The sequence below is a fragment of the Lissotriton helveticus genome, chromosome 7, assembly GCF_964261635.1.
Source record: "Lissotriton helveticus chromosome 7, aLisHel1.1, whole genome shotgun sequence".
Lineage (NCBI taxonomy): Eukaryota > Metazoa > Chordata > Amphibia > Caudata > Salamandridae > Lissotriton > Lissotriton helveticus.
The window spans coordinates 1672442553-1672467561 of NC_136068.1; the positions used below are offsets into that span (position 1 = coordinate 1672442553).

At 45.3% G+C, this 25009-nt stretch overlaps 1 long non-coding RNA gene across 1 annotated transcript in view; it reads left to right on the plus strand.

The window, feature by feature from the left end:
* The window catches only part of LOC144767609 (uncharacterized), a 524019-nt gene that overhangs the window by 368703 nt on the left and 130307 nt on the right, over positions 1-25009 (plus strand). The window lies entirely within an intron of this gene.

Sequence of the window (25009 nt, forward strand, 5' to 3'; positions counted from 1 at the left end):
TGACAGAGTCATTTAGCTCCCTAATTCATCGATGATTGATCCCCAATGATGATTATCCAACCCAGGACATAAGACTACGGAGTCAGAGTCCAGAACTGTCAGAGCCACGGACTCATGCTTGCCAAATTGCAAACCCTTTCGCTCACTCACTCATGACTAAAAACCACAGAGTCTATGTAAGTTTTAAAGCTTTATTAAAAGTAAAAACATTCATTAAAATCAAGTTCATCATACAACATAAACGGTGGATTGAAAATGGAAAAGTGCTTAGTGATTTCACACATTAATTGAACTTCAAATCTTCTTTGTGGTGCTGAATCGTTGCTGACTCCGTCCTAGTGATGATCATCTGATCTTGCTCTTGTTCTTAGAAGGGAAGCTTCTGTCTGTTATGAGAAAAACGGTGCATGTTAAAAAGCAAGCATTCATCAGTTGTACCAAAAAGTGTAGCAAGACAAGCAACACCTTTCCCTGAAAAAAGCGCAATTTTTAGTTTTGACTAATCAGTCAAAAATTATTACATTTGTTTGTGTAGTCGTAGTGACATTTTTTCATTCCTAGACAAAATACTAGGGAGTGGTGTATATGGCATCTAAGAATCTGAAATGTATTTTCTAGGCGGAACATCGGCACAACCATCCACCGGTGCCGGGACCAGCACGGAGGTGGGCACTCTTGGGATGGAGGCGGTGCAACAGCCATCGGAAGCTGCTGTGGGGGATGCCACGGTAGTGGCGGACAGTGGTAAGCTATTATATTCCTTACTTATTTAGATAGCAGACTGCAGAGTGTGCTCTCTGCACGGGTGTATATGTTGTACAGTACAAGTATACTATACTGTTAAGAAGACTTACAAATTTAGAACTAAGTTTTTATTAACCAGGTAGTAGCCTCCTCTAAATTGACTTCAACTCAGTTGTGAAAGTTTTTTCGAGAATCCAAGTCAGTTCAGAGATGAACTTAATGGATGGGATGAACGAAAAGGGAAAGAAGGGTTTAAGTAAGTGTGGAAGGACGAGCGAGTTAAAAGTAATGATGACTGGCAAAGAATGATACGTGTTTTTCAATGTTGCCCGAGGTGACTGGGAATATGATGCATGGCCGGTTGAAGGATGAAGCAAGGATGGGTGGAAGTAGAAAGGAAAGAAACTGCCTGGGTGGGTGAAACAAAAACTGTATGTGTGCGCAATATATCCTTTGGTTGAAATTCAAATGCAAGTCAAGCACGGATGCATGGCTAGCGGTTTCCAAAATAAAATGAAAATGTTCCCGTGAGAAAAAGTAAGGTTTGTCCACTTGAGACATTAAAAAGAATGATTGACATTTACTTTGAATGGATGGATGCCTGGATCATGGTACTATCTGACTCATAGATAGCATATGTGTATGTAGAGAGAGTAGACAGTCACTGGATGAATTAAGTGTTACTTTGAAAAGCATGTAGCACCGCACCCGCACGTCCGTTCCAGTGTAGGAAAGGCAGTTGAGAAGCGTGGCTCAGTGGTTAGAGGCGGCAGACCCAGAAGCTGAGATCGGCTGTGGACCAGGGTTCGATTCCACGCCTCGGCGGGTCTCGGGCTCATAAATTCCACGGACTCGATAATTCTCGTTCCGGTGCCTACTCGACTCACGGGGTCACACTCTGCGACTCTGGGCAATAGCTTGCTTAATCTCCACTACAGCCCCTCGCGGCGGGATGCCTGGCTTTCACCTTGTGGATACCCTGCCGGGGTATCTCACAGGGGAATACCAGGACGGGTTCCCTAAGCAAGCGCTTAGATACCGTGTCGGTGATTTGCGCTATATAAATACATGTACAGTTGCAGCATATGAAAAAAAAAAAATTAAAACCTTGATTGGCCTTAGCGGAGCATTAGAACGGTATGATAGATACTATAGCACGTGACAGTACACTATAACAGTGCCAAAATGTAGCCTTACAAATGCTAAAGTATTGAAATTATAACTACTACTTCCGTGGAATTTGACATTGGCTACTACTACAAGAAATAGTACTGAAGGTGAAGGACACAGCAGCGTAATCATTTGCCACGTGTAGGAGGAGGATGTTCTTCATGATCAATCCATTTCACGGCGCCCATGAAAATCGGCTTTTATTTGCCAATAGTCATGGGTCTGTGTCAAGCTGAGTAAGAATATATCCTTCGATTCCTTCACCAGCCTTGAAATGTAATTCATTTTCAGTTGCTATGACCTTATCCTCCCCAGCAAGTGTGTGGAATTATTGCTGTCAATTACTCACACATCAAAGAAAACTGCACAGCCCGGGGGAAGAGGATTAGGGTTGAGAAAGGAAAAAAAAACACAGGATGGACATACAACAAATGAAGTAAAACTATACAATGGCTGGAGGGAGAATTTAGAAGCAGAGAGCAAAGAAATACAGAGTCACACTCATAGAAGTTCACAGCAATAACATTACTTAAAAGATAAGTAGAAATGAATGGATACTGTTACTGTATGTTGTTGTACTTGTCCTGTTGAATTTGGGAAGTTGCATGCATCAAGCCATTCCTCTTATTTGCGGTACTCCTCCGTTCCATCTGACGCTCCATCGATCAATGTTGGTGACCAGAAGACACCCTGTCCACTGCCTGCCTGGCGGATGCTGAATTGCGGGTCGCTAATGTGAAGCCTGACTTCATCCTTTGTTCCATTGCACAGGGTGAAAGCCGCCCTGTAAATGTTGATGGGAAAACAGGAAGTGATATTAAAACACCACTGAGAAAAAAAATATAAGGTACGTATGCTGTGTAGTGCAAAAAGTCACACTTTCAGTTTCAGAGTCGACAGTACAATAGTTTCGAAAGGGAGTATTCTGAGTCTCCTTTTGAAGGAAAAATAAGTATGGGCGAATTTTGCGGATCTTTCCCCTCAAGCTAGGTGCAGTGTAAACTACGATTTTAGAACAAAATTAGACCTTCCCAGCAGTGCTCCCAGACCCTTAAACACAGATGCTAAAATGTAGAATACCCCCAATCAGACCCCAAAAACGTGCGATACTGCTACCTGTCTGAGCCCTAGTGGAAAATGGTGACAAAACGTACTTTGAAAGTAAAGTAGGCCCAAATCCCCCCTTTCCCACCATGGATGTTCTTCAAACCACTTGCAACCAAAATTAGACATTTCTCGACAAGTGCTCTTAGAGTAGACCCCAGAACCCAGTTGCCAAAATCTTGAACACCCCCAAACACATGCAATACTGCTAACCCTAACGAGCCCTAAGTTAAAAATAGTGTCAAACGCTTTCTTCAACTAGGCCTTAACTCCCCTTTGCCACCATGGATTTTCTCCAAACCACTTGCAATCAAAAGTATCCATACCCAGCGTTGCTCCAAGACCCCCCCCCAAACACCAGGAACCCCCCCAAGCAGGCCCCCAAAAACTCGAAAGTGAGCGACAACTCTGAAAAGTTAAAAACTTTTCACCATGTATTTTATCCAAAACAAAACCCGCCCCCAAACACCAGGAACCCCCCAAACAGCAACCCAAAAACAGGCAAGTGAGCAAAAACGGAAAAACTTTTTCACCATGGATTTAGTCCAAACCACTTCTATCCCGTATTAGACCTTCCTAGCAATGCCCCCAGACCCGTCAACCCAGGCGGAAACAAGTTTAACACCCACAAACAGCCAAAAAGCAAAACTGCAAAAAGTGAGACAGAAATATTTAGCCCTCAATCCCAAATCACTCCGTGCGCGCTCTGCAGCTAGGCCCTAACTCCCCTTTGCCACCATGGATTTTCTCCAAACCACTTGCAATCAAAACTACCCATACCCAGCGTTGTTCCAAGACCCCCCAATCCCCCCCAGACACCAGGAACAACCCCAAGCAGGCCCCCGAAAACACGAAAGTGAGCGAAAACTCTGAAAAGTGAAAAACTTTGTCACCATGTATTTTATCCAAAACACTTTTATCCGGTATTAGACCTTCCCAGCAATGCCCCCAGACCCGTCAACCCAGGCGAAAACAAGTTTAACCCCCACAAACAGCCAAAAAGCAAAACCACAACAAGTGAGACTTAGCAAATTATTGGGCCTACCTGGAATTCAGTCCAAATGCGCTGTGCAGCTAGGCCATAACTCCCCTTTTCCACAATGGATTTCCTGAAAAACAAATGCAATCAAAATCAGACTGTGCCAGCAGTGCTCCCAGACCACAAAACCCACCCCAAACACCAGGAACCCCCCCAAACAGCACCCCAAAAACAGGCAAGTGAGCAAAAACGCAAAAACGTTTTCACCATGGATTTTATCCAAAACACTTTTATCCGATATTAGACCTTCCGAGATATGCCCCCAGACCCCTGCAGCCACTCGCCAAAAAGCAGAACACCCCCAAACAGGCAAAAAGCAAAAATGAGACCTACCTTCAATTCAGTCCAAATACGCTCTGCAGCTAGGCCCTAACTCCACTTTTCCACCATGGATTTCCTTAAAAACAAATGCAATCAACATTAGACTGTGCCAGCAGTTCTCCCAGACCCCAAAACCCACCCACAGAAACCTAGAAGCCCCCCAAACAGCCCCCCAAAAACATGCAATACTGGTATATTCAAGACATGGCAAATTGCGCTGTTCACAAAACATTGCTGTTTTCAGCACTTCCACTACTTCGATCCTCTTGAAACTCACCTGGACAGTCACTTGTTCCAGCGATTCACAAGAATCTCAGCAAGGCAGAACAAAATCCAACCACTGCGCTCTTAGAAGAAGAAGAAGGTCTACGACTAGTTTTCACTTAGTTTTCACCCAAACACACGCGCCCGCAAAACACCCAAAAAGGCCAAAATTCTGCTAATTCTGGACTAAAGAACACCAAACCCCCCTAAAACATTGCCAACATCATTATGAACGAGCCTTCATCGGGCCCGAGCCCTAGAATCAGCGTGAACCATACCAACTTAAACCCAAAAACCCTAGTAAATCGCACTGACTGAAACCTAAACCGTAGATATGCTTTGTCTGTCTGTGTCAAAGAGCCTAGGTATGCTACATCAGGAGGATGCTTCACTCAGTGGTGCCTGCCTTGACTGTCTGCATGCCCCTGCCGCAAGCATGGCCCAAAAATCCATTCCACTCAAGAATTCGCGATTTTTCGATACTTTCACGAGATTTGCGAAATACGGAAAAACAGCAAATATTGCAAACATAACAGATGTTTGGCCCAAGCTTGAGGTAGTGCCATGCAGAGGGTCAAGGCAGGCACCACTGAGTGATGCAACCTGATGTAGCATACCTAGGCTCTTTGTCAGACAGACAAAGCATATCTAATTGTATGCAGCAAGTCACATAGCCACAATTGTACATGAGCTGCTGTCTGGAGTGGACTCTGGCTTGCATAACACTTTGCAATCGCCTTTCGGATTTTTTTGAAGACAAAATTGCCACTATATATGACTCCTCCCCCTGTAATACCAACCCAGATAGCCTTGTAACTAGCACAGTCCCTACGGAATCTGACTGTACCTTCTCTAATTTCAAAGAGATTGCCATAGATCAATCTCTAACAGAACTCTCAAAATGCAGATCTGGCTCACCTATGGACCCTTAGCCAGCTAAACAATATAAATCTCTTGCACCTCTTCTCAATCCCATTTTAAATGGGATATGTAATGATTCCCTGCATACAGGTGTCTTTCCTGACTCCTGGAAGCATGCTCGATTAGTCTCCATACTGAAGAAACCTAATGCCGACCCTAGTGAACCTGCCAACTACAGGCCTATCTCCCTATTACCAGCCCCTGCTAAAGTGCTTGAGAAACTAGTACAGCAACAACTAGCAGGTTTTTTAGAAGCACATAGCGCTTTTCATGACTCACAACACGGTTTTAGACCGGGATACAGCACTGAGTCAACACTGATTGAGATGGCCGATGCCGTACGTAGGAAGTTGGACGAGGGATCAAGAGCGGTGTTGGTGCTGCTTGACTTGTCGGCAGTATTTGATCAAAAGGCATTCAGGGTAGGGCCCTTAAATGGATTGCATCCTTCCTGTCCAATCGGACGCAAGCAGTGTTCATTCCTCCCTATACCTCGGACAGTCGACCGCTTCGGTGGGGAGTCCCACAGGGCTCCTCACTGAGCCCTCTCCTGTTCAATGTTTATTTTTCGCCCCTAGCTGAAATCATCGCCCAAACAGGAATAAAGGCAACATCCTATGCAGATGATATCCAACTCTTGTTTACTTTTGACAGCCCTACTCAATTTACCTTCGACCCACTAAAAAATTGCCTCCGCACCATTGCCCAATCGATGGATAACAATTTTCTCCGGCTTAATGCCGGGAAAACGGAGGTATTATTCTTCCATCAGCCATCCCCACTGGACCCCAACATCTGGTGGCCCCTTGAATTGAGTGCCCCGCCCCCAGCCAAAAGAATCAGTAAAAAATCTAGTAAGTCCATACGGTATCTGCAGCATGTTTTTCCAAAATCAGGATGGTGGAAAAATTCATCAACTTCTTGGAAGACTATAGTCCAAGCACTGATTACCTCCCATCTGGACTACGCTAATGGCCTGTACATTGGACTGACATCTGGTCTTTGCCACCGACTCCAGACAGTCCAGAATGCAGCAGTGCGGTTGGTGGGTGGCATTCCCCTACGTGAGCATATCTCGCCACATCGCCGTATACAAAAAAGGTCTGAATTCAAAGCACTTGTACTGGCCCACCGCGCAGTGAGGGGAAAGGGATCTGCATACCTTTCCACCTGCCTCTTCCCCTACAGCAATGTCAGGCTCCTTCGTTCTTCCTCAAAAAACCTTCTCACTACCCCCAGATTTAAAACAGGACGCTCCGGCGGTAGAACCTTTCAAGTATGCGCTTCTGCCCTCTGGAACAAGCTACCCATTTCCATCCGGATGATCCAGGAAGAACCCCCCTTTCGGAAAGCCTTAAAAACTTTTCTTTTCTGTTAAAATTCCCTCTAAAATCTAGCTCAGCTTACGAACACACAGGAGCGCCGGGACACCCCGTTGGGGTAGCTGTGCGCTATATAAAACACACTAAATACATGAAATAAATAACAACAACAGTACACTGCCTCGCCCTCGACCAATACATACCACGAATAGACAGACATGTAGTCCTGCTGTAGTAGTTATTGTAGACTGGTTTACCTGTTTTCCACTCAAGAATTGGCCACTGTTCTTCCGTAAATCGACGCTGATGATCCATCCATCCCAGTGAGTGACTGTAAAGAAAAAAGATATATTATTTAATCAATCATCATGGTATATTGGCAAGTGAGTCCGCTCCAAGGACATTTTGCATATTTTGTGAAATGCAATATAGTGGCCCCTGAATTTGAAGTACAATTTTAATCAAACAAGGTAAAAAAAAACAGAGTTGTTGACATGAGGTACAATTACTGTGTGAAAGATTAAATAATAACTAAGACAAGACATGAATCATCATTTCAGAAACAAAAAACAAACAGCAATTGGGTTCATCAGAGCCAGACAGCCATTGCTGTCCACTGCATGCCATCTTCTCAATTATTCATTACCTGTTCTACTTTTTGTCTGCATCTTCTTCGGAAAGTGAGGGCCCACAGGGCAGCCTCTCCTGTCAATATCAGAAGTAACTCCGTCAGCAATCAGCAAGCATGATAGTCAGTCAGTAATTTCAGTCCCACTTGAGGGGACTCGTCGTAATCCATCCATCTGCCTTGAGGGAAATGGATAGGGGGAGTCTGGAGGAGGAGTATAAAGGAGCATGATTGAGTTGTGAACTTGTGAACCACAGGAATGCAGACTGAGGCACCTTCAAATCAATAAGGAATATAAGATGAAGACAGTGCTGCTGATGGACTTTTTGTGATTAGGTGATTAGAGTTTTGTTGTGGTAAATGTTGCAAAACAAAGAAAGACACACAGGAATAAAAGTGAATAAGGATGAAAAAAAGGAAGTCATTTTCAGGGCTCGGTGTCAGGGAAGTAGAGCTCTTCCTCAAACTCCATGAATTGAGACGGGAGTAGGTCAGGTAACAGAGAAGAACTTCCGTCACCTAAGTCGGTGTCCTCTCCTTCCTGCGTGCATTCACGTACTTTGTAATCTGGTGGTATCAAGTGCTGATTCATCTTGATCAGTGTTAACCTCTCCACATTTTTGGCCGAGAGGCGGGTCCTTTTTTAAGCTACCATGGCACCCGCAGCACTGAAAACACGTTCAGAAGACACGCTTGCGAGTGGGCAAGACAAATAATTTATAGCCAGGTTGGTGATCAGTGGCCATAGATCCATTTTTCTGTACCAATACAGCAATGGTTTCGTATTACCAAAGACCTGTGTTGGGTCATCCAGATAGGCCTGCACCATCAACTCAAGGTTCTCCACGGTTGCTCCACTATGCGTACCATCTGTGGCCTTCTCAGCACTGGAACAAACAAACCCTTTATGAGTTAGCCAATCCGCTTCCGACAATATTATGGCTGGGCCTGGTGCAGGTGAGGAGGATGATACGGTTGCTGCTGTTGTCGTTAATGGCTGTGAGGGAAAGTGACTCCCTTCGCCCACAGATTCAGAAGTGGAACTTGACGCTGGATTGCCTGCTGATTCAGTTGGACTTCTGACGGCTCCTTGAATTTTCTGCCGATCTTTTTCGAACCGACTGACTGACACAGCTAGCAAATGTTTGTACTTTGAATTATCTGCCTTATCAAAAGGAATGAATGCTTTGCTGGCCACTGCCTTTTTGTACCGTGGATCCAGAATAGTGGCACAAATGTAATGTTGTTCTGTGTGTATGTTTTGAAGCCTTTAATTGGCAACTAGGCGGCTTAATAAGTTCTCCACCAACCGATATGCATCTTGCTTTCCAACATCATCTCTGAACGTTGATGCTCTAGCATGACCAACAATGGGATAGCTTTGCTCAAAGAACAGTCCTCCCTTCTGACTTCACGCGTGAAGACCTCAAAAGGACGAAGCATGTATGTCAGGCTTTTAACTAGCTTCCATTCCTCCAACTCTAGCCTCTTGTCTTTATGATCAGAACCTAGTTGAAAGACATAGTCATTGATTACCATGCACTGCTCAGACAGACGCTCAAGCATGTAAAAGGTTGAGTTCCAACGTGTTGCCACCTCCTGGATGAGTCCTTTGACTGGCACTTTACATTCATGTTGAATGCTCCTTAGCTCCTTCTGGGCCTTAAAAGAATGGCTGAAATGTGTGCAGATTCTTCTGCAGGTGGTCAGTAACTTTTTGACTGTGTTTTTAGTTTTCAATAAATCTTGCACAACCAGGTTTATACAGTGCGCCAAACACGGCACTCTGAAATATTGACCCTCATGCATGGCCTTAACTATATTACTGCCATTATCTGTGGAAACATAACCAACTATGCGATTTCTTGGTTGCAGCCATTCAGAGACCTTACTGTTAAACTCCTCCAAAAACTTTTTTGCAGTATGAGTTTTCTCCATGATAAACGTGGCTAATGTTGCATGTTTCCGAGTAGCTTGAAAAACTGTGTCCAGGTCAACAACTGCACTTGACTTGTCTCTAACTCCTGCAAAAGACCCTGCAAAAGACACCCAGTGTGCAGTGATGCACATGTAATCAAGGGCTTGGCAACTGGTCCACATGTCTGTTGTCAAGTGGATAGTGTGAACAGCACTCTTCTGAAAAGCTGCCCCAATCACCTCCAGCACATCTTGATGTAGTGCTGGAACCGCAACTCTGGCAAAATAGGACCGGCTAGGAACCTTCCATTTAGGGTAGACTGTTGCCACCAATTCTAGAACCCCCACCCCTTCCATGAAAGAGAAAGGGAGAAGGTCCAGCGCTAGCATTTTAGCCAGCTTTGCGTTATACAGACGTACCGTTGGGTGGTTGCGTTCAAATGGCGCCTCCGACCACAACATTTGGCGAATAGTGGCCTGGATCATTTTACGTGATTATGATGATGATGATGACGTCTTCAAACCAGTTAGGCCCATTGATGTAGTTTTTCGCATAGGTGTCTCTCCCACACTCTTAGTGTGCCTCATAGATTTTGCAGGGGTAGAGGGTGTGGGCGATACCACTGCAGTGCTGCTGCCAGCAGAACTGGGTGTACCAGAAAAAATGTCTGTCGCTTCTTCACTTCCCCCCTGCAAGATCAGCCTCTCGTCATCATCAGATGCAATATCAAGGGATATATTTGGATTTGTTTTTCTTTTGCCTTCCTCGATCTTCCTCGTGTGTGCTTCCCAAATGATAGTGTGGTGTTGCTTGAGATGACCTCTCTGACCTCCCGTACCATAGTTGGTACCAAGCTTACCACGACTAACTAATGTTTTACAAATCGAACAAACAACCATGTTTTCCGCCCTTTGGCTTACAGTAAAGAAGTCCTAAACTGGGGACCGGTGATGTCTGCTGAAGGTGGAGGTGCTACTTTGACTTTCAATGCCAGATGAAGTGGAGGATGGGCGTGGCTGAATTAGTTTCTGTTGTTCACTTACAGCATCACTACTTTAGGTTGAGCTGGATGGAGGTCCATGCGGACCTTCTGACTAAAAAAGATTAAAGCTGTAGGTCGTGTTGGTGTTGTAGTTAATGGTGGTGGTACCAGTGCCGCGCGGCCCATATCCCGCTCAGCAGCCATTCAGGATAGGGTCAAAATGTGTGTCTGCTGCATGCCCACTACGGCTGGAGTGACGTCAGTGATGACTGGGTCATCGTCAGACTGTTCATCAGCAGCAGAAGACACGACTTCTTGTTCGTCGTCATCACCTGTAGGTCGAAGCTTTGGGGGAGCCTTCCTTTTAGGCTTAGCTACCTTTGTCGGCTCATGGCGTGACTCACTCTCATACTGCATGGCTGGGTTCCAATCATGATCAAGGTCATCAGAATGAAGGGGGCTTGAAGAAGAACTTGTAGTAGTAGTAGTATCCCTCCTTGACCTTTTTCTTGCTGGGGATCTGGAAGACAATGGATAATCATCATCAGTAGGAGTGGCTTCCTCGAATGATACCTCCTCTAGAATGAATGAATGATGGGGTTTTTGTATAGCGCGACGTTCACTCCAAGGAGCATCTTGGCGCTTACGGACTTCAGCAGAATGAAAATTGCAGGGGGAGGAGGAGAAGGAAAGGGGGGGCGAGTGGTAAAAGGAGGTTGGGAGAGTCATATTGGTGTCATATTAGTGACAATATTTGATTGTCAGGGGTGGCAAAGATCCACGTTTTTAGGAGTTTCCTGAAAGTGGGTTCTTTGCGGGTGTGCCGAAGTTGTGAAGGCAGGGTGTTCCAGGCCTTTGTACCATGTGCTGCCAGGGTTTTACCTCCCCGGGTTTTCAATATGAAGTTGGGGGTGATGAGGAGATTTTCTGAGGTAGACCGTAGTATTCGTTTAGTTTTGTAGTGCCTAATGTTGGCTCTCAGGTATAGTGGGCCAGTATCATTTATGGCTTTATGTGTAATGGTTATGACTTTGAACAGGATCCTTTTAATGGATGGGTAGCCAGTGGACGGCCTTTAGTGCCTCAGTTGAAGGAGCACGCTTAGGGAGCCCAAGTACCAACCTTGCGTCGGAGTTCTGGACTACCTGCAGTCTTTTTACCACTGTCTTTTTTGTTCCAGCATATAGGCTGTTGCAGTAGTCCAAGCGTGACAGGACAAGTACCACTGCCACGGTCTTCCTAGCATGCAGGGGGAGTAGATCGAAGAATTTTCTTAGAGTTTTTAGGGTTTGAAAGCACATACCTGCCACAGCGAGTGCTTGTTTATGAAAGGAAAGTGTGGGGTCGAATTTAATGCCTAGGTTTTTTGCGATGTCTACCGTGGTGGGCGGGGGGTCTGAATTTGAGGGCCACCAGAGTGTGGGATTTAAATCATTAGATTTTCCAAACCGCATGATTTCAGTTTTTGGAGCTGTTACATTGGAGATGATTTGCTTCCATCCACTTCATAACTGCGGACAGGCATAGATGGAATTTTTCTTCTGCAGCGGTGGAATGTTTATCTAGGGTGAGGATCAATTGAGTGTGGTCAGCATACGTAATTGATGCAATATTGAAGGAATCAATTAGTGAAAGAAGGGGGGACATGTAAAGGTTAAAGAGGGTCGGGCTCAGGGAAGAGCCCTGAGGGACCCCAGAAGAAAGCAATTTACCCTCAGATTTGTAGCTACCAAGAGTGACAATCTGGTTTCTGTGTTCCAAGAAAGATGTTATCCAGGCGACGGCTTTACTGTTTATACCGAAGTGCTTCAATCTGTCCAACAAAATGTGATGGGAGACAGTATCGAAGGCTGTGGACAAATCCAACAGAATCAGTACTGCCTCCTTTCCCTGATCTAGTGCGACCTTGAGGGTGTCAGAGGTATGGAGCAGCACCGATTCCGTTGAATATCCCGACCTGAAACCAGATTGTTTGGGGTGTAGGATGTTTGAGCTTTCCAAAAACTCATTTAGTTGAGTGTTTACTATTTTCTCGGTGATTTTACTCAGGCAGGGGAGGAGGGAGATGGGTCTCAGATTAGAGAGAGTGGTGGGGTCCGAGAGCTCCTTTTTCTGTAGGGGTTTGACAGCGGCCGTTTTCCAGAGGTCAGGGATTTTTGCACGTTTGAATGTAGTGTTGATAATTTGATAATTTTCTGATGTGCCCCTACTTCTGGAGGAACAGGCGTTGTAGGCAGTTGTGCCGCTCCATGCACCTGTCCATGCGCCTCTCCTTGCGGCTCTACTTCCGCCTCTCCTTGCGGCTCTACTTCCGCCTCTCCTTGCGGCTCTACTTGCGCCTCTCCTTGCGGCTCTACTTCCGCCTCTCCTTGTGGCTCTACTTGCGCCTCTCCTTGCGCCTCTCCTTGCCCATGTACTTGCGCTTGTACTAGTTGCACGTGTGGTTGTCATTGCGGCTGTTGTTGTTGAACACTCATCAGCTGAGTTACACCCGGCGTTGATTGGATGGTACTTTCTTGTAATGAGCCAACGTCACTGGTCGATGGTGATTGAACAACCAAAGTGACTGCCGCAGCAGCACTCATGGTCTTGGACCTAACTTTGCGTGGTGGCATTGAGCCCAATGAAGCGGAGGTGCTGCTTCCAGCTTGGTCCCCGGCGGACACCGCTGCTGCTGCAGGCATAGGTTTTTTTTTCCCAAAAAAGGTGTCACACCAGTCTCCTTGGTAGGTGGTGCCACTTGCTTCTTCTGCTCCTTCTTACTGGCAGTGGCACTGGCAACTTTTTTCGCTGAGTCGCTGCAGGCAACTTTCTTTGGGGCCATCTTCTTGAGATGTCAGAACAGCAGGCCACAGTTGCACGAGTTGCAGAGTTGTCTTGTCTGTGGCCACACGTGACGTCACGTGATGTTGTGCTGCACACACCACTGCAGTACTTCTTCCTGGCACTGGTGGTTCTCTTGTGCACCTAAAAGCAATGGAAGCCAGAACAACATCAGTTAAACACCCCAAAAAGTCGAAAAACACTCAAAAATCACCACAATCCCATGCCATCCATGCCCTCAATGATGTTTAAATTCAAGACTTGGTCCATGCACCATTGAGTACCCCTGGGCCTAATGGATGAAAGCAAGGCAAACTGGGTGCAGGCCTAAGCACACTCCCTGCCTTCAAAATGGGCCCTTGACCCCCAGCCAAATGGCCAGGCCCAGCCTGGACCAGCCCTCAAAATGGCCCGCACCCACATGGCCAGACCCCAACAGCACCCAAAAAGTCGAAAAACACTCAAAAATCACCACAATCCAATGCCATCCATGCCCTCAATGATGTTTAAATTCAAGACAGCCCACAGAAAGACTTGGTCCATGCACCACTGAGTACCCCTGGGCATAATGGATGAAAGCAAGGCAAACTGGATGCAGGCCTGAGCACACTGCCTGCCTTCAAAATGGCCCCTTGACCCCCACCACATGGCCAGGCCCTGCCTGTACCAGGGCTCAGAATGGCCCCCACCCACATGGCCAGGCCCCAACAACACCCCAACAAGTCGAAAAACACATATAAATCACCACAATCCAATGCCATCCATGCCCTCAATGATGTTTAAATTCAAGACATCACACAGAAAGACTTGGTCCATGCACCACTGAGTACCCCTGGGCATAATGGATGAAAGCAAGGCAAACTGGGTGCAGGCCTGAGCACACTGCCTGGCTTCAAAATGGACCATTGACCCCCAGCAACATGGCCAGGCCCTGCCTGGACCAGGCCTCAAAATTGCCCCCACCCACATGGCCAGGCCACAACAACACCCCCAAAAAGTCAAAAAAAACACTCAAAAATCACCACAATCCAATGCCATCCATGCCCTCAATGATGTTTAAATTCAAGACAGCCCACAGAAAGACTTGGTCCATGAACCACTGAGTACCCCTGGGCATAATGGATGAAAGCAAGGCAAACTGGGTGCAGGCCTGAGCACACTGCCTGCCTTCAAAATGGCCCCTTGACCCCCACCACATGGCCAGGCCCTGCCTGTACCAGGGCTCAGAATGGCCCCCACCCACATGGCCAGGCCCCAACAACACCCCAACAAGTCGAAAAACACATATAAATCATCACAATCCAATGCCATCCATGCCCTCAATGATGTTTAAATTCAAGACATCCCACAGAAAGACTTGGTCCATGCACCACTGAGTCCCCCTGGGCATAATGGTTGAAAGCAAAGCAAACTGGGTGCAGGCCTGAGCACACTGCCAGGCTTCAAAATGGACCATTGACCCCCAGCAACATGGCCAGGCCCTGTCTGGACCAGGCCTCAAAATTGCCCCCACCCACATGGCCAGGCCACAACAACACCCCCAAAACTCGAAAAACACACAGAAATCACCACAATCCAATGCCATCCATGCCCTCAATGATGTTTAAATTCAAGACTCCCCACAGAAAGACTTGGTCCATGCACCACTGAGTACCCCTGGGCATAATGGATGAAAGCAAGGCAAAATGTGTGCAGGCCTGAGCACACTGCCTGGCTTCATAATGAGCCCCTGACCCCAGCCACATGGCCAGTCCCTGCCTGGACCAGCCCTCAAAATGGCCCCCACCCACATGGCCAGGCCCCAACAGCACCCACAAAGTCGAAAAACACAAAAAAATCACCACAATCAAATGCCATCCATGCCCTCAATGATGTTTAAATTCAAGACACCCCACAGAAAGACTAGGCCCATGCACCACTGAGTACCCCTGGGCATAATGGTTGAAAGCAAGGCAAACTGGATGCAGACCGGAGCACACTGCCTGGCTTCAAAATGGACCCTTGACCCCCAGCAACATGGCCAGGCCTTGCCTTAACCAGGCCTCAAAATGGCCCCCACCCACACGGCCAGGCCACAACAACACCCCCAAAACTCGAAAAACACACATAAATCACCACAATCCAATGCCATCCATGCCCTCAATGATGTTTAAATTCAAGACACCCCACAGAAAGACTTGGTCTATGCACCACTCACTACCCCTGGGCCTACTGGCTAGTGAGGCTTTACAGGCACCCCAAAATAAAAATAAAAATCAACATATAACAGTGAGCTAAAATTCCATGACATAAATGAGAATTAAGTAAAAAAATAATCACAGAAACAGTTGTATCATGCACCCATGACTAACCCTGGGCCTACTGGATACTGTGGCTACCCACCACAATATATATTTTGTTAAAGTTGTGAAAAAAGTTTTAGAACTGGAGTTGCCTCAACTGCAATGCCCCAAACAAACAACACCAACTTACTTGTAAAACCTCCAGTCCAAAAGTGATCCAAACTCCAAAGTCCAAAAAGTCCTCAAATACAAATATCCAGCAGCAGCCACAAAAAGTAATCATTCCAGCTCCACAGCCAAATGAAAAGTGACCAGGACATGGACAAATCACTGGGAGGAGCCTGCTGGACAGGAACAGGAAGTTGGAGACTCTGGGGCACTTCCTTCCTCCCACCCCACCCCAAAAAATGGACTCCTGCACCAAAAAGTGCTGCCAAATGTCAATCTGACGAGTTATTCTGATAAAAAATCATAATTTTCACAAGGTTTATGCTACCTGCAGTGGATTTCTTGTGCAGAATTGCAATTTTTGCAATTTCGGGATCGCAAGCTGTTCAAATCTGCCGCCGGAAGTCAGCTGGGCGCAGCTTCTATGTGTTCGACATTGTTTACTCCTGCAATGCGTGATCGCGGGCCTTTATGACGTACTCGCGTTGTCAAACTCTCGCTGTGCAAGATGCAAGCCGCGATAACATAATAGCGTTCGAAAAACTCTCGCGCGATCACGCAGCAAGATCAAAAATGGCGCAGCACACGAAAAACCGGGAGAAAAACAACTCGGCGGGCTCAGAGTCAATGCCGCGCGCGCGATATTGTATTTTTCAAGCGCGACCAAGCAAAATAATTCGTAGCTTGCAAATTTGCGGATTATTGGGCAAATTTTGTGATTCGCGGATCGCGAAATCGTCAAAAATCCGCAAATTCGCCCGCGAAACGGATTTTACGCCCACGCTTATTCAATTACTGTGTCTCCCCCCCACCACGCATCATCAGCAGGGTACGTACACGCTTAGGGCCAAAGGTACTACTAAGTCAGTGCACCAAAAATCATCACATCGTGGCGTTACTAAGGCAGAATTCACAAGACAAAAACGTTACTAATAGTACGGCCTGCCCGGACCACGCATCATCGCAAGCTCCACAGAACCTTGTTGTTTCAGGTGCCACTAACTCTGCACCACTCATCATCGCTTTCTGCACACACACTAAATTACCAATACTGTGCAGCTTTACTCAATGCTACGTGGTCGTGCCTACACTGTGGTGATCGGAGCTCACAATTAATTACACTGTTGATTTATTATTTGCAGAGTACAATACCAAACTAAGGGCCCCATTAGGATGACAGGCGGTCCCTATCGTGGATAGGGACTGCCCACCACAAGGGGTTCTCGTGTCTGGCATTAGGATGCGCCCACCACAGTATCGGGTGCATCCAGCATTCCTAACATTGTTACGGGCGGTGCACTCAGCACCGCCCGCCACAATGCCAGGAAGGCATGCTGTGCGCTTCCATGCACAACATGGCAGGCACCGCTCAGTGCCTGCCATGTTGTGCATGGAACTGCTGGGGGGTACCATGCAGTTGTGCATGTAACAGCTGGGGGGTAGTGCACCCCCCACCCCCCCCGGGTCCCTCGGGCCCACAACAGGGCCCCGCAGGTAGACTCCGCATGCCTTTCCGTGAAGGCATTCAGGAATGGCCATTGTAATATGGCTGGCGGTGTCTGATAGACACCGCCACCATATAAGCCCTTTTCCGCCCCAGTCGCAAGGTGACCGGGGCGGAAAAGCGGCGGTCAGTCTTTACGTCCGCCGCGGACCCCCCAGCCATACTAATTTGGCGGGGGGTCATTCTGGCACGGATGGCGGGTGGATTGCCCCGCCGGCCTGGCGAGGGCGATCGGCCTGGCATCCAAATGGGTCCCTAAGTATAGCATTTATCAAACCCTATACAATATCCCTTTATTATGCTTCCTTTAAGAACTTCTTTTATGTCACTTATAGATTTAGTTCAATAATAAAATTCATACTGAAAGTGCAAAGGTACACTTAATGTTAGTCTACACTGTGGATAGTATTGGTCACAATTTGAACCTCACTTTTCTTCATTGGAAACCTGAATTTTTTTTTGGGAGACAAAAATTGCTACTCCAATGGAAGAATCATCTGAATCAGATCATTTTGTTCCTGAAGAATTGATAACCATCGATGGTACTTTTGTTTTCCCCTCAAAGTACATGCAGTCCAGAATCCAACAGTCAATGCTTTGAGTCAAGCCCGTTCAGACCACGCATCATCGCAGGGTGAGCACACGCTAAACACCAGACCTACCACTAACTCAGTCCACCATAAATAATCGCCAACTGCCCTTGTTAAGGCAACATTCAATAGTCGAAACACATTTTTACCAGTGCTGTCTGCCTGAACCACGCATCATCGCAGGCTCCACACAAACCGGCCCTACCTCAGTGCACCAGAACTCATGAACTCTTTACAACAGAATCTTCTGTGTATTATTTCACATACAGTGCTCCTACCTTTGTACAGCAGAAGTCATAAACCGTTTATGATTAAATATCTGTGTATGATATCATGATTACTATTCTACTTGTTACCAACAACATAATAAAATGGAGTCGAACACACGTGTCCGTACCCACTTCAACTATCTATCTGTGTCTGTGTATTTAATATGTTTGTAAAATGCTGCTCCTGCGCCTTACCACATTATATTGTGCTATGAATAGCGTATGCAACCATCGTACCTGTGATAGTAAGTGTGGGCTATTCCTCATTTTTTTTTAGCATATTTATATTGCGCAAAATCAATCCAAAACTATATCAGAAATTTACATGAGCACCGTATTTACAGTACATTTTCAGGCACGCATACATTACATCATTACTCTACAATAACACGATGTGGACGGAAATCCGAGCCTCGAACACTGATTTCCAGCACCAAGTTCTACAGTGTACCTGAATAACCACATACGTATATATATATATTAGCTGCCCTTCATGTGCCAAAAACTGCAACTTAAACCTTTCACACCCCTGTATTACGACTGCTGAAACACTGCACTGAATGTACAACAAACATTCATAATCACAGAAATGTGTCATGTCCACCATCTTTTATGTATGCAACTATGAATGAATATAGAGTCAGTGATACCCCGTACACATTTGCGTTTAAGACCTGAGTGACGTCAGCACTACAAAACGGACACCCGAATCACTTGATTTTTCATACAGCTAACGACGGAATCACACCCATAGCTCCAGAATCATGGTTCAGAGCCTTGCACAACACTGCCATACATCAGTCCAGCCCACTCCACTTACGCTTCCAGGAAAAAACAAAAACAAAACATTGCCCAGAATTCCATTGTACTGATTTCTTACTGCCAGGTCTAGTTGTCAGAACAGCACACACACACTCCCTCATGGCTGGTATACACCCACACCACACCCATCCAGCACATGAGTCACTACACACGTGACCCTACCAATAAATAAGACGGGGCGCACGTGCTCTACGCCATTTAAGAGTTGATCCCATCCCAAGCGCTGTGATGGCCCGTCTTAGTGGTTCAGACGCCTCATGTAGGCCCTAACCACTGAGTATAAGGGCCCACTACTATGTGCGTGGCATTTTTGGTCATTGAGTTACTGGTACCGCAAGGACTGAGCGGGTTAGGAACCTGCGATGATGATGGGAGCACGAGTATGTTGTTAGCCATAGCAATATCAAGACTCAGCACCATATGTCAGACTTCTTCATGGCAGAGCGGAACTGCATGATGTAGAAGGTGTCCTGTGCATAAAAAGGTGAGCAATGAGACCTAGGTGTGCAGCGAAGGGAGTCAATTGGGTGCAGAAGACTAGATACAAAAAGGCGATGCAGCGATTTAGGCGACCTATATACCGTATCTTATTGCATTTATATATTTTTCTCCAATAGCAGGAACGTTTTTATAATCGGTCAAATGTCCGATGATTGTGATGATCGAAACCACCTGCTTCACTTTGCACCACTTGCTTTCACAACCACATAAAACATTACTACTATAGTAATTTAAAAAAATCTAAGCATATTAAAAATCAAAGCCTATTAAACAAGTTGGAACTGTACAAATAGTTGTTTTTGAATGCGGGAGGGAAGCTGTCTGAAAAGGCGATATAATTGTACTCCACATTAGGATAGTGACAAATACCAATCATAACATCTTTCTTTTACTATCTTTTAGATGTAGAGCTTCAGGGTGCATTATGTCCCGGCACGTGGTGAAAACCACACCGGTGACAGAAAGATGAGCTGCGAATATTCTTTGCAGTCACTCTCTCACCTACTCTCTCCCTTGATAAAGAAATGACACACAATGTTAACTTCCTTTTTATCTTACAGGTAGTGTTTCAAAAATTGGTGTCATCCCCCCAAACACCTCCAAAGCTCTACGTTTGTGCATTCTGCGATGTTGCATGGCCATCATAACAACGTCTGAGAAGGCTGCTTCGACACGTGGTGCACCCTCTTTGAATCATTCCAATGGCACAAGGTGAGCAAAGAAGATTGTTTCCAAAACAACAACAAGTCATCTGTGGACGGAGAGAGTGGATAGTGTGCAGCAGCTTCACTGCATAGAAATGTACAATTACCTCCGGCTGTGATAATAGATAGGTTACAACAGTCTGAGGAGCAGATTTACAAGCCCCTTGCGCTACTTTTGTGTCACTTTTAACATGGAAAAGTGGCGCAAGGACCTTGTAAATCTGCCTCTGAGCTCGCAAGAAAAAGCACCCACCTCCGGACTCTGCAAGTCAATTGGGTGCAACAGTCTAGGTCCGCAATATTGAGAACTCACAGCTATGGAGTCGGAGTGCATGGGAAATACTATATTGGCAGAGAAACAGCACACAGACACCTCCTTACAGTGGAAGTTGATGAAATACATTATCCTGAGTGTACAAATAAATAAAGCAAAAATATACTTGTGCAGTTGTATGTACTATTTTATTACTAACTCTATATACTATTTTTCAGATCACTAAACTGGAGGTTGCACTATGAACCAGCACATGCTTGGACACACAACAAAGGTAAAAGGTGAGTTAAGAAGATTTTCTCCAGTATTAACTGCTCCATCAATAACTTTCTCTCTCTCAAGTTTTAATGCCCTTTTTTCTCTCTTTCTCTCTCTCACTCTCTCTCACATTGTTTCTCTTTCTCTTTTAAAGTTATGGACGGTACTGTCCACTCTGCCGATATAAAAATCAAGGCTGAATTTATTTCTCTCCAGTGTAGAACCAAAGGTGACTTCAAGTTGTGAACTCTGTTGGTCACTGAGTTTACAAAAGGTAAGCAGAGCGGCCTAGATACACAATGCCTTCGATTGAATGCGTTAGAAATAAAGGGGCTGATTTACAAGCCCCTTGCGCCACTTTTCCGTCACTATTAACATAACAAAATAAATGCAAAAGTGGCGCAAGGGGCTTGTAAATAAGCCCCAAAGAATATTGTCCTGCATAATGATTTGATCTCTCACCTAATTCTGTCTCATCTCTGAATCATTTTAAAGACATTTTGGTCTATACTGTAAATCTGATGCAGTAGGCACTTGCTTACAGGCACCTCTTGAACGCAGGCCTATAAGAGAGGTGGAATGTATCAGGCACACTGCAGACGTGCAAAATAAAAAATATTGCCAAGTATTACCTTAACTCGTAATGTTTTACCTCATTTAGTCACATCGATCTAATTTTGAACACTTATTTTCATTTTTGTTTTGCAGATGACCTACCCTACTTCTATTGGAGTACATATCACATTTTGTTAATTAAATTGTTTTGTTAAAGTTATGTTTCTACTTATTTATTATATTGTTATCTTTAAGTTACGTTTCCAGTTATTTATTGTTGTTTCAATAAAAGTTAATTAAAAAAATACGTCTTCTTTTTCTGACAAAATGTCACTATTATTTAGTGTGATAATAATACAGTTAGAAAACATTTAAAAATAGAAATGATATTCATAACTAGAAGTATAATAATGAGGCTAACTCTTTACCAGCTCTTTACCAGAGTCTATAGCTACAACTAACGGTTCCTATGGAAAACTTTTAAAACTCCAGCACAGTAACTGTTTCTATTAGCAACATAGTGTGGTGAACTTCTAACCTCTGTGCTCACTTAAGTGTTCCATGAACTGTTACTATGCTAACAAGCAATAAGCAGTTTGGGGGTAGGGTTGAAAGGTACTGGCTATACAGAAACCATTATATTTACCCAGGATTCTCTACATTACAGAAAGGAAAGCTAAGTAAAACAGAACACTGTGTACCAGATTTACAACCCCCTTACGCCACGTTTGCGTCCCTTTTCCCATCTTAAAAGTGATGCAATAGTAACGCAATGAACTTGAAAATCTGTCCCTATGCACTTTACGAGCAAAAGAAGTACACAACACATTCAATTCTTTATCGATCACAATTAGACAGTGTTGCTTCAAGATTCACAATGCACTTCAATAAATACTTTGTGCCTATTTAAATGGGAGACGAGATTGTCGACATTACAAAACTTAGTGGCATATTTACAAAGACAGAGTTAAAATTGTTGCCGCTTTAACGGCTGCAAACTACAACAAAAACGCTGAAAATGGACTTCAAAATCCTCTGTTATCTTACCGGAAGATTTACCCAACATTGCTGTTTGCTATGTAAGAGTGAGAACTACCCCCTGGGGCTATAAAATAAATGGTTGCGGGGGCTCCAAGGCCCCCCTGCAAAATCAGAAGTGGGGAGACCTCAACGACCCCCTGAAGCCCTGGGAATCACCACCCCGGGGCTTTGTGTATTGTGGGAGGGAGACTGCGTGGCCCTCTGCTTGGAGCCCTCGAGGGCCCTGGGGACCTCCATCCCCCACGGCCAGCTCTGGCAGTGTTCCGGGGTGCCTACCCCCGGGACACTGCTGTTTGCTATGAGAGGGCGAGAGTCTCGCGGTTCCCACCCTCCCATAGCAAACTTGGTTTGGATTTTGAAAGACAAAGAAGTGAAATCTGTTCTCACTTTCAAAATCCAAACCAGATAGCTTTTCCACGTGCAATTGAGCATCTCCCCATGTGGAAAAGCAACGCCGGCTCCCAAAGGAGGTGGGGAGCCGGCGGGACCGTGGGGGCATTTTGGCTCCCCCCAGACTCCCCAACATTTTTTATAAGACCCAGGGGATGGGGTACCCGGGGATATTAGAAATTACTGATAGGAGCTATTTTTTTACAGTAAAATTAGAAGTTGCGCACCAAGCGTGGCACTCAGTGCTGCCCCCTGGTGTGCATGCACTGGATGCACGACTCTTAATCTGTAGGGTGCACAACTCCAGCACCTTTCAATCACAACTTCTACGCGTTTGGGAGCCGGCATTGCTTTTGCACACGGGGAGCTACTAACATGCAGCTCCCCATGTGGAAAAGCAAACTGGCTTAGATTTTGAAATAGAGAACAGATTTCCTTGCTATGGGAGAGTGGGATCAGCACCACGGGACACTGCAGGAGCCGGCCCTCCCACAATACATAAAGCTCCGGGGAGTGGTAGTCTCCGGGGCTTTGGGGACCTTAGAGCCCCCCAACCATTTTTTTTTTTAGCCCCGGGGGATGACGGGCCCTCGAGTGCTCTAGGAGGGGGCCATGCAGTGCCCCTCCCACAATACATAAAGCCTCAGGTGGTGGTGGTCCATGGGACTTTGGGGACCTTGGAGCCCCCCTAACCATTCTTTGTTTTTGTAGCCTCTGGGGGTGAAGATCCCCGGGGCTGGTGGGCTCCTCTGGGACCCCCATAAAATGTTATAATTTTGCCCCTGGTATTTGTCCCCCTGGGGCTAATTATGAAAAAAGCTCAATTTTATTTATTTTATTTTTTTACGTCCGAGTCTGCGCACCATACGCCACTTGCCGTTTAAAAAAAAATGAGTGGGCCCTGGGGCTCCTTCTAGGACCCCCTAAGCAGGTCTAGAGGGTCAAAGTATTTCTACCGTGCCTCCTTTCTATGTTTTGCACACTTGCTCCACTGACTTCTTCAGCCTCGCTTCTACAGAGCCACAAAATGGCTGCCAACAGTTCCTGGTTTTGAATGTTGACAACCACTTGACATCCAATTAGCATTCAGCGTGTGATGGGAAGGGTGCACTTATGATACACTCACGATCGCTCATAGTCCGCGGATCCACCGTGCTCATAGATATATATATGCTTTTAACTGTTATTTTCTCAGGAACTCCTGAACAGATTGACACCATTTAAGCAAAAGGCACTAGTCTGAACTGAGGACTACATCTGTTCAGCAGTTCGGGTCCTATGGAAAATTGCAGGGGGAAAACATGTTTTGGGACCCCCCTGTTTTTCTGAGCCCCTGCTTCGCGAAACACCCCAAAACTTTCAGGGAAGAAGCAGAACGGAGCTAGCCATTAGTTATGAAAATGTCACGAAGAATCATCAACCAGCGGCAAAGTTATTCCAAATATAATATTGCGGATTTCCTATGCAAAATAGGTCCTAACTATATATATATTCACTGGAAAAAACAGAGGTTTCAGAAGTTATGGTTAGGAATTAGCATTTAAAAAACCTTAGAAATTCACTGAAAAAAACATAGGTTTCAGGGGTGTTATAGTTAGCTGAACCCTGATCCCTGTAAGCCAACACCCCATCAATGCAGTATAAATATGGTTAGAGATGCTGTTTAAAAACATTCATAAAAGGGGTTAAGTAAATGCAGTGAGGATTTGTTATTGCCCACAATAGACTCTGTAAACATGGCACCGGAACGCAAAGTCAAACAAATGCAGGGAGCTAAAATTCTCTACTGAGAGACAACAGGCAGGGAAACTAGAGAATTTTTTTAAATAAACAGTTACAAAACTGTACGAAATCAGTACAACAAAATAGGTATAACTACTATCACACTTACAAATTTGCATTTAAAAACTTTTGAAATTCACTGAAAAAAACCATAGGTTTCAAAGACGTTATATTTACAAATTAGCATTTAAAAAAGCTTTAAAATTCACCTGAAAAACCATATGTTTCAGAGACGTTATGATTAGAAATTAGCATTTAAAAAACCTTAGAAATTCACAGAAAAAAATCCTCACTGCTTTTCCTTAATCCGTTTTATAAATGTTTTTAAATAGCATCTCTAACCATATTTAACAATAAAACATATTTTATACTGCATTGATAGGGGTAGGAGGCTCCACATCTATCCAACTCCATTCTCTCTCTGTTGCTGCTATTGTGTGAAGATTGTTGCCTGGGTCATTTGTGAGCCTGTCCAAATCCTTTACAGCTCTCATGTTTTTTATCACCATAAACCTAAGCAAGAGCAGAGTGCTTATGTGGGTATGAGATGATCAAAATTAAGCAATGACAAACCATTCACTGTTCGTCGTTCAGTAAAAAAAGTGCTCACTCAGAAAAACATTGAAAAGTGAC